An 11,051-nucleotide genomic window follows, 5' to 3' on the forward strand; every position below is an offset into this window, starting at 1 on the left:
CTGGTGGAAACAGATCTTTCCCACTGCTAGGGGGTGCCCTTGGGGCTGCTTCTCTGGACATGACCAGTTGAGGACTCGGCAGGGCGTGTCTCATCACATCAGGGCCCTGTCTTGCCCCCAGCCAGCATTGCCCAGCCTATGTTTGTGTGGGGTGGGCGGAGGCCCAGAGTGAGCCTTGGTGTTCCTCCGAGGGGGAAGGTGTCCTCTGGGAGCAGACTCAGTGTGTCGGGGTGGTGAATGCCAGCCCCAGAGGGCCCGGGAAGGAGGGGAACACATCTCTGGAACACTGGCAGCATCTGAACCCGTTAACTAGTTTAAGCTGCCACACAGTGACTGTGCTAGGAGGCATTATTAGCCCATTTTAGAGGCGATGACACTGAGGCCCACAGAGTTTATGTGACCTGCCAGCCCCACACAGCTGGGAAGAGGCAGGCCTGGGATGCAGAGCCCCTGTGTTCTCCACGGTCACAAGGTGACCCTGCCCCTCTGCAGATTACTTGGAACATTTGGACAACACAATGTCCTCGCTTACTTAGGAGCTTCTGAGCCCAACACATGGGTGCTGGGTCAAATTGGTGCCTTTGCTTCCAGCCAGGACAGATGAGAGCTGTGTCATAAGTCCTTATTGCCAAGTGACAATTCTGACCACAACTCCTGAGCCCCAGCACGGGGTAGGGCTGCGGGGACCTGTCTTGACCTTTTCACAGTCCAGGGTTTGTGGGTCCTGGTGCCCTGGAAAGTTCCTGGGCGTGGGCTAGGTTTATACTACACCAGGGGGACATTAGAAGTCAGAGCTGGAAGCCAGGGAGAATTCCTGGAAGAGGGGTGTTCCAGCTGGGCCTTGAAGGAGGGGAGAAAGGTTGGGAGCTCTGAGATGCCAGGGCCTGGGTCCGATTCACCTGAACCTCAGTGCACAGCATAGCACCTGGCACAGAGTGACCATCAGTGACTCGAGTCAGCTCATCAATAGGGGGACAACGAGCCCAGCTTCCTGTGAGAACCTGCTGAGAGCAGGGGCAGCCTCAGATTGGCAGGCAAGGCTGGAGTCTCTGCAGCCCAAAGATCCACTTTGCAGGTTATCTGTTCTGAAGGCAAAGCCACTCGATGGTCAGCTTCCCCATGCACACTGGGCTTTGGTTCTCTGGGTCTCCATCACGCAGCCAGCAGCCAAGCACTCCCATCCCAGCCCGGTTTAGTAAAATGTGTGGTCCACTTCTCTGCCCTGACCAAAGATCTTGGTTTTCAAAATGTCTTCAAAGCAGGAGTCTAGAATTTCCAGAGCTAGAAGAGCCATAATGGTCCTCCAGCCCACCCTCTTTGCTTACAGTCGGGGACTGGCGCCCACGGAGGGACGGGCCATGTGGGCAGTTGAGAAGCAGAGCTGAGATGGGAGTGTTATTCTTTTCCAGGGACCCCATGCCCTGTCCCCCATCCACCCCATAGAGAAGAGAGAGAGGTCCCTTCCCCACGTGTGCTGGGAGGGCCAATGTGCTTGAGAGGTCTGCAGGGCTTGTGGGGAAGTGGAAATGATTATGATAAGAAGAGGCTGGAGAAAGGGCATTGGTGAATTCTCAAGCATGTAATAAGCATCAGCTCATCACCCGTCTCTTCACTGCGCCTCCTCAAGGACCCCAAGGTCTCATCTGCTGCTCGAGCTGCTGGCACAGACACCTGGAAGAGAGACCAGAGAGCTGTGATTATGAGCATGGCCCCTAGAGCCAGGCTGGGTTTGAATCTCAGGTTTGCCACTTATTAGGCATGTAAATGACTGAAGAGCAACTGACTTAATAGTCTGGGTCTCAGTTTACTCCTGTATAAAATAGGATGATAACAGCACCATCCACACAGGGACGTTTTGAGGAGCTAATGAATGAGTTGGTACTTGTGAGGTGCTGAGAACTCTGCCCACTGTGGCTGTAAGTTGCTGTGAGGGCTGCTGGGGGAGGGGGACATGCAGGACCAGTGTCACCGCAGGGCTGTGGCCCCACCCAAGATGGCAAAGGCGGGCACTTCTCTGGCAGTCCAGTGGTTAAGACTCACCTCCACTGCAGGGGACACGGGTTCGATCCCTGGTCGGGGAACTAAGGTCCCTCATGCTGCACGACACGACCCGAAAAATAAAAAAGATGGCAAAGGGGGAGGAGACATGTCCCACCAGCTTCCACCCTGATGCCACCCAAGTGCACGCTCTGGCTCTTCCCTACCATCAAAGTGTACCCCAGGAAAAACTCCAGAAACTTCAATATCCAGTCAGGATTCATGCAAGAATACCTTCCACTCTAGCTGTTTCAAGTAGGAAATAAATCTCTTAATAGATTCATCTCACGAAACCACTGGGAGGGCTGGGGGTGTGAAGGAGGCCTCGCAAGGGTTCAGGGAATCAGGAAAGGCTGGAGCCGAGGGAGCTGCAGCCAGTGGCCTGGTGGCTCTCTGCTCCTAAGGTTGGTTCTGTGAGATCTGATCTCACTGGCAGAAGCCGATGTGAAGCCTGCTGGCCAAGGGAGGTGCGAAAAGTGGTTCACAGGTGTCCAGCCTCCGAGAGGGCACGTAGAAAGGAAGGAAGAAGGCGCTGAGGCCACCGGGCACCCCATCCACCCCTGACACTCCTATGGGAGGTGGGGGACAGGGAAACCAGGGTGCTGGGCCAGAGGAAACCTCACCACCATGGGGACTGCAGGTGCTGTGTTGAGAGCTGACACATGTTATCTTCGATCCTCACGACAGCCGTGTGAGAGACAAGACTGACAGGTGAAGTGACAGGACCAGGGCTGGACCCCAGGTCTGTCTGCACATCAGCTTGGGCCCTGCCTCTGGATGCTCCCTGAGCCAGGCTGGCGGTCAGGAGTGATTCATTCAGCACCCATTGATTGAGCACCAACCCTACACACCAGGCTGGGTGCCGGGTGCTTGGAGCATGGCAACAAACAAAACAACAAAAATCCCATCCCACGGAGTTGCATTCCACTGGGGGAGGGGGATACTGACCCTCCCTGCTCCCCAAATATGTAGAAGTAATCTGTGTGGTGCTCAGTACTGGGAAGAAAAAAAAAGCCAGGGCTGGGGATAGAGGGGGAGGCGGGCAGTGCTGCTTTATACAGAGGTGGGAGGTCAGGGAGTTTTGAGCAAAGGACCTAACGGAAGTGGGAGGAACGAGCACTTGAGACAGAAGATACAGCAGTGTACCCCCTCCTCGGCCCCGCCCCAGGCAGCGGGGAGAGTGAGATGTGAGAGAACAGAAGGGGCGAGGAGGTCAGTGTGGCCGGAAGGAGAGAGCTGGGAGATGAGGTCAGAGAGCAGGTGGGCACCGGGGACCTGGGGCAGGGACGGGGGCTTCTGACTTGCTTGAGATGGAGTGGGAGGTCTGTGCAGAGAGAGACAAGGTCACAGAGGCTGCAGAGACCCCCGGGGGCTGGGGCAGTCGTCCAGGGTCAGGCCCAAGAGAAAGCGGGCTCAGGGCTAGCAAAGGGGCGGGTGGGAGCTTGACAACGGGATGCACTTCCTCCTCTGTTTCCGACAGAGGCCCGGGTTTGAGGTGTCCCCGAGTCTGTGGGTCTGTGTCCCGGGCTTGTGCATCCTTGTGTGATGTGGAGGGCTGGCGTCTCCAGGTCCCTGCCGGCGTCAGGCTGTGGTGCAAGTGTCCCCGGGCACGTGTGTCATTCCTCTGGGAGTGTGGAGTGAGCATGTGTCAGCTCTGTGGTCTGTGTTGTGCTGCAGGCGTGCGTATCTGAACGTGAGCATGTGGACGTCTGGTCTGGTGGGGAGCAGGCCTGTGTATTTCTTTGTGCATGTGTGGGTGCCTGCTTGTCTGTAGGGGGCAGCAATGGGGAATGTCTTTGATTTTGGCCCCTTCACTACTATCTAGTTCCCCTGCTTTCTTGACGTTCTGCAGAGCTCAGCTCTAATTTTTACAGCAAATCAGAACAGATGTCCCTGGGACCCAGGGGGGTTGGCATATGCTTCTTGGGGACTTGGCTTGAAGGTCTGTCCCGTGGGGTTATCCGACAGCTGAAGTAGGGAGGACGCCCAGCCCCTGGTTCCCGCACTGGCAGTGTTTTAAACCCAGAGGCCCCCTCCCTCCCCAGGGACCAAGTTGGACCAGGGCTTTCACCACCCAGTTAGGAAGACTGTCTGAAGTTTGGGCCCTGCCAGCCCTCAGTAAGAGTCAGATTCCTAAGCCTGGAGGCCTTCAGGAGAAACCAGGACTTCAGCACTGTGGAAAGAGCACAGAATTAGGAGTCAGAGGGACCTGGGTTCAAATCCCACTTCTGTCACTTACTAGACATAGTAACTAGTTCATAACCGTGGTCAAATGCTGGCTTGGTTTCCTCTCTGTAGAGTGTGGACCCACCTCATGATGTCATTATATGAGGATTAAATGAGAACTTGCTATGTGCCAGGCCCTGTGCTAAGGGCTTTGCATGAATCACCTCATTAAATCTCACCATGACCCTCTAGAGTGGATGCTGCCCCCATTTTACTGAAGAAGAAACTGAGGCCCAGAGAGGTGAAGTTACTGGCCCAGTGTCACTCAGGGGGAATGGGAGAGCCTGGGTTTGAAATAGGCAGTGTGACTTCAAAAGTAGCAGCGTGGGGCTTCCCTGGTGGTGCAGTGGTTGAGAGTCCGCCTGCCGATGCAGGGGACACAGGTTCATGCCCCGGTCCGGGAAGATCCCACGTGCTGCAGAGCGGCTGGGCCCGTGAGCCATGGCCGCTGAGCCTGCGTGTCCGGAGCCTGTGCTCTGCAAAGGGAGAGGCCACAACAGTGAGAGGCCCACGTACCGCAATAAATAAATAAATAAATAAATAGCAGCGTGACACAGTGAATATAAAGCTGAGTGCCTGACTTCTGGTAGGAGTTTGGTCAGTGGTGGTTGTTATTACTGATGCCACATGGCTATCAAATTCTTGACCCCCAAAGGATAGCTCTGGACTCTCTTTTCTCCTTTTAAATTTTAAAGAGGGCAGTGGAAAAGCACCAGACTCGGGAGACTGAAGTTCAGACTCTGTCTCTGTGACTCATTCACTGTGTGACCTTGTACTAGTCACCTCCCCTCCCGGAGCTCCATTTTTCCTCATCTGTACAGTGAGGACACTCATTTCTGGCCTGCCTGTAAGGATCAGGTGTGTGCAAAAGAGCCTGCAGCCTAAGTTGACTGTGTCCTCCCCAAAAGACTTGTCCAAACCCCCAGTACGTCAGAATGTGAACTTCTTTGGAAACAGGGCCTTTACAGAGGGGATCAATTAAAACAAGGTTATCAGGGTGGTGTCCTTATAAAAAGGGGAAATTTGGACACAGGGCCAGCCAGGCACAGAGCGAAGGCTGTGTGAAGAGACACAGGGAGAAGGCCATGTGAAGGCCAGGGTTATGCTGCCACAAGCCAAGGAACATCCGGGGCAATCAGAAGGTGGAAGAGGCGAAGCAGGATCTTCCCCTACAGGTGAAGGGAGGGACACGGCCCTGCTAGCACTTTGATTTTGGTCTTCTGGCCTCCAGAGCTGTGAGACAACACATTTCTGTTGTTCTAAGCCACCCACTTTGCGGTATAGGTTTCCCCGTTATCCCAAAGTTCCTATGAAACCTTTTGTAAGCTGAAATGGTATAAAGCGAAGAAGCAGTTACTTAGGACACATCTTGCTAACGGATGCAAGACCTAAATCCAGTTAAAGCACAGATGCTCTCAGAGACAGTTCAAAGCTAAAGTGGCTTGAGATGCTTTGATGCTGAGATGCCGAGGGTAGTTTCCCGGGAAGGAGCTTGGCGGTGCCACTCTCACCCCTCGGGGTGCACGCTGCCTCTATGACGGCTGCTGCAAAACAAACACTGAACGCTATTCTCGCTTTTTCGTAAATGCTAAAATCCTCTTTATTTATTTTATTCATCTTTTTTGGCCGCGTCAGGACTTAGTTGCGGCATGCAGGGTCTTCGTTGAAGCATGCGGGATCTTTCGTTGTGGCGCAGGCTCTTTGCTGTGGCGCAGGGGCTTCTCTCTTGTTGCGGTGCTCGGGCTTCTCTCTAGTTGTGGCGTGCGTGTATTCTCTCTCTAGTTGTGGCACGGGGACCCCAGGGCATGTGGGCTCTGTAGTTTGCAACACGCAGGCTCTCTGGTTGAGGCGCACAAGCTCAGTAGTTGTAGTGCACGGGCTTAGTTACCCTGTGGCATGTGGGATCTTAGTTCCCTGACCAGGGATCGAACCCCTGTCCCCTGCATTGGAAGGCGGATTCTTTACCACTGGACCACCAGAGAAGTCCCCCAAAATTCTCTTTGGATGTCTTTCAGTTAGGGAAAACAGGAACTAACATAGGTCTTTCGTAAACACGAAGTGGCATAAAGCATACTTTTGAAAAGCGGGGGATACATGTTCCTTGTTACAGCAGCCCCAGGAAACTAAAACAGGCCTGTGACATAAGATCCATAATGCCCACCATTTTTTTCTGGGGATACAAGCAAGCACCCCATTGACGCTGTGAAGGGACTGAGGCTTAGAGAGGTGAGGTCATCAGCCCATCATACAACAGGTGAACACAGTGCCAGGACCGAACCAGGGTCCTCCTGACCCCAAAGTCAGTGCTACTCTGCCAAGGAACAGAGCCTGAGGCTGGAGACCAGGTGACCAGGTAAGCCTGGGGCAGCCCAGGAACGGGGGCCCGGCTCTTCAGCTTTGCTCTGCAGCCTTTCCCCATCCTCCTCTGAACTCTGGGATAGTCGCCCTGCCCTGCCTGCCTCCAGGGCTATTGGGTCTCACGACCTGGGTCACTAGGACACACAGAGTATCCCCGGCCACCTGGCACTTGCACTGGGAGGTGGCAGTTAGTGGCTCCCTGGTGTCAGAGCCAGAGAGCCAGGTTCAAGTCCTGACTCCACCACTGCCTGATTGACTTGAGTTTGTCACCAACCCCCTCTCTGAGCCTCAGTTTCTCTGTCTGTGAAATGGGACCATGAACGAAAGTCTGCCTTCCCTGAAGGGTGGTCTAAAGGTACAGTGAGGTCAGGTGTGGGTAGAGGCTCAGAGACTGCTATGACGGTGCTGTTGCCTAGGCAGGGCCTGTGAATGGAGGATATAAAGTCCTGCCTGGGGTCCCCAGGGCACTGTGTCCCCAGTGCTGGCTGGTGGGTCTGGTTTAAGGCAGAGTGGGAAGGAAGGTGAGCCAGGTTTGGGAAGATTCTAAAAGTTCTGCCTCCCCCCTTCAGCTCCCATGACCTGGGTCCTCTCTCAGCCCCCTAGGGTTGCTGTGGCAAAGGGGAGATGGATTAGGATGATTCATGGTTATAATTTATCAAACACTTAGTCTGTGCCTAATTTTTGTTTTAAGGTAATTTTAAACAGCTCTCTGCAGAGTAGGTGATGTTGGTCCCATTTTACAGATGAGGAAACTGAGGCTCAGAGAGGCAACGTGACTTGCCTCAGGTAACACAGCCAAGAAGGGGCAGGGCCAGGATTTGAGGCCAGGCCTCACTCAACACACCCTGTCAGCCTGACATTTGGTGGAAAATGGGGTGGGGCCCAGAGAGGGGATGGACCTTGACTAAGGCCACATGGAAGGGCAGGGGTCGGACCTCAGGCCCAGGCCTTTCTTCCTCTTCAGAGAGCAGGGCTGAAGGGAGAGGCGGACACCCACGTGTTTAGCAAACCCCAGTTATAAGTCTGGAGCCTTTGCCTGCCCCTCCTGGTGTGGAGGAGGCCATGTGTTATCAGGCGGAGGCATCAGGCTGGCCTGAGGCACAGACCGGAAGAGGGCCAGTGTGGCCAGGCCAGTATTTGGGCTCTAAGGACAGACTGACTTCTGCCTAAAGCATGGCTGCAGGGTGCCTCAGTCAGGGGAGGCCTAAGCTGGGCCGTGGGTGTCCTGCCAGTGGCTCAGGCCCATGGCGATGTCCTGTGAGCATGGCATTCAGTCCCAGCCCTGCTGAGTCACCCCCAGGCAGAAAAGGCCCAACGTCATCTCAATTCCACTGCCCAGGAAAGATTGGGAGAGGATGTCTTGAATGCTGCAGCTTTATTGCAGTAAGTTTGTCGATTCAGCTCATTACATTTAATTAGAATTATTTAATTAGAATCTTAATAAAAGAGTAAAACAGGAAGGAGGCTGAGAAGCAGAGGTAAGCAAATCTGTGCTGAGTGTATGAAGTAGACCCAGCTGGGCAGTGGAGTGGCGGAGGGGCTGCCAGGACATTTGCCTGGAAGGTTGGGGATAGGGGTCTGCATGTTCTGGGACCACCAGGGCCCAGGGATCTGGCAGTGGGGAGAAGGGAGCTGAGGGCCTGGGGCCAGGCTCTCACCCACCCATTCCATGTGCCGGCTCCTGGCCTGAGGACACTGGGCCTGTGGAGATGAGTAGGACCTGTTTCTTGCCCTCAAGGGAAATAGACAAGAAGCCAGACAGTTACAGTGCCCAGTGCCCCCCAGGGGGGCAGAGTTCACTGCAGCAGCCGTAGACGGGTGTCTCACCTGGGCTGGGGGTGGAAATCTTTCTAGAACATTGATGCCTGCCTGTGGTGACACCTGAACATTGAATTGCAGTTACGATGAGGAAGAGAAGAGCTTCAAGCAGGCTTGGGGGGAGGCTCCTGTGGGGGGCAGGGGAGAGTGGAGGTTCAGAGTGAGGACCTGGATCCAGGGGGCTGGTTCCCCATCCCAGAGCCACCTCTGTGGGCTCTAGCAAGTTACCCCACCCCTCGGAGCCTCATTTTCCTCACCTGTGAATGAGATCCACAGCGGAACCTGTCTCCTAGGGCTCTTGTGTAGGTAGATGAGCTGATACACGGACAGCATTGGACCAGCAGCTGGTACATGGTCAATGCTATGTGCACGAGCTCTTAGGATTCTTCTTCTTCTCCTCCAAGGTGAGATGTTCAGGGGTGGTCAGTTACACATGTCTGGGCAGGGGTCTAGCTCTGATGGTCATCAGTGAAGCCACTGGTGTGGGTGGGCACCTCAAGAGAGAATGGCGGGCACTGCTGCCACCCATCACCCCCACTTCCTCTTTCCTCATTCCCTGAAGGACCCAGCTTGTTCAGAGATCTGCCCCCAACAGAGCCCTTGCTCTTCATGGCAGCTGATCCCATGCCCCAGCTCCAGAGGGGCTCTGGTGAGACTCAGCCAGGCATGGTCATGGCATTCCCCTGCTGCTGGTTCTCAGCGAGGCTGGAGAGCCGGCCTGGTTCCAGAGTCAGGGGAGATTCTCCCTCCCCCCACCTCCCTCCTCCTGCCTCTCCCATCTCCCCCCTCCCCCTCCCCTCTCCCTCCCTGTCTCCTCATACTCTCCCTCTTCCTCTCCCTCCTGGGAGCCTACACAAGCAGGTGGCTCCATTGCCACCCCTTAGGGAATGAGAGCTAGGATAAAGCCAGTGATGTGCTGGTGTTTTTTCCTCTCCAACTGAAGAAAAAAAAAAAAAAAAAAACCCTGATTTGTAGCGCTTGCTGATTTCCATGGTGTAAATATCTCCTCCGCAGCCAATTTCAAACTGCCAACATGATGCCACTGAACACAGAGTTAGGATACACACAATCACCCCTTGCAAGCCAGCATGAACCAGCTCCAGCACCGCTAGGTGTAGTCAACCGGGAGGATGGCAGAGCTGAGAGAGAAAAGCATGAGCACCTCTGACAGCCCTGGGAGCTGTGCATTCCAGGAGCCTGCTTTCCCCGGGCCTCCTCTGTCGCAGAGCTTTCTGTTGCTTGCAGCCAAATGCATCCCATGTGCTGTGGGGATGCAGGGTAAGAAGAGAAGAGGACGGGGCCTCCCTGGTGGCGCAGTGGTTGAGAGTCCGCCTGCCGATGCAGGGGACGCGGGTTCGTGCCCCGGTCTGGGAGGATCCCATATGCCGCGGAGCGGCTGGGCCCGTGAGCCATGGCCGTTGGGCCTGCGCGTCCGGAGCCTGTGCTCCGCAACGGGAGAGGCCACAACGGTGAGAGGCCCGCATACCACAAAAAAAAAAAAAAAAAAAAAGAAGAGAAGAGGACCCAGGCTCAGCCTCAAGGAACCACCGGCATGAAGGCAGCGGGCAGAGGAAGAAGAGGCTGTGAACTCAGCTGCCACTGTAGTCTGACAATGCAAAGGATCATGCTTTGCATCTGGTTTTCCACAGACTTAATCCTACTGCAGTAAAAGATAAGAGAATTTTTAGTCCAGTTATAGAAAGTTCCTAGGCTCCAGTTTATGCCTTGAGTCAAGAATTTAGGCATTGACGTTTGTTATTCTTTTTCTTTTAATTGTGTCACAGAATTATGAAATTTCTTTTCTAATGTCATAGAAGCAGCCACCCCATCTTTGAAATCGTGCCATTCTTGTGTTCAGTGGCCGTGGCCACTGAGGCCCTCACAGCTTTGCATTCAATGGCACTTTTTTCCAGATGGCCACAGGCCATAATTTAATTAATTAATTTAACTTAATTAGCTGTTTCACCACTACATACCACAGGCTGCTAGATTCTCATCCTGGATACTAACTGGATTTTCGCCACCTTCAGCCCCAACTAGAATAGATGAGTATTTCCTTCCTTTCCCTGAGGGTGTCTTGTCTGAAACCCGCCCCTTCAGAGCAATTTCCAAACCAGTCAAGTTTCTTGGTTGAAAACAATGGAAACTGACGCTCATTAATTTAAGCAGAACAGGAATTTATTGGAAGGACACCAAGGAGCTCACAGAATCGACTGCGAGCGAGGCTCAGGGAAAGGGCGGATGTGAAGGAGGCTGGCAGCTCGGGACACAGGCAAGGGGCCCGCGTAGGCAGCGTCTGGTTCTGGTGCTGCTGCCAGGGCCGCCTTCGCTGGGCATCACGGCCTGGGCACGGCCTCTGGTCCCCAGGAATGACCCCCGCCCCGACTGTCCTCTGTAGCACCGTAGTGGTCCCTGAATTCAGGGTGGGCTCCTGACTGACGGACGGAGTCTGGTCACGTGCCTGGTCCTACTGACCCGGGGGCATGTCAGCCTCTGAAATGGGAGGGCAGAGCTGCCTTCCTCTAAGACTCACCCCACAGGGGAGTCCCCCAGACAAGAAAGGAGTTTGAATGCTGAGCAGGAGAAAAAACACAATCATAAAACAGCAAATA

This window comes from Mesoplodon densirostris, chromosome 2 (assembly GCF_025265405.1).
Source record: "Mesoplodon densirostris isolate mMesDen1 chromosome 2, mMesDen1 primary haplotype, whole genome shotgun sequence".
NCBI classification, from domain to species: Eukaryota; Metazoa; Chordata; class Mammalia; order Artiodactyla; family Ziphiidae; genus Mesoplodon; species Mesoplodon densirostris.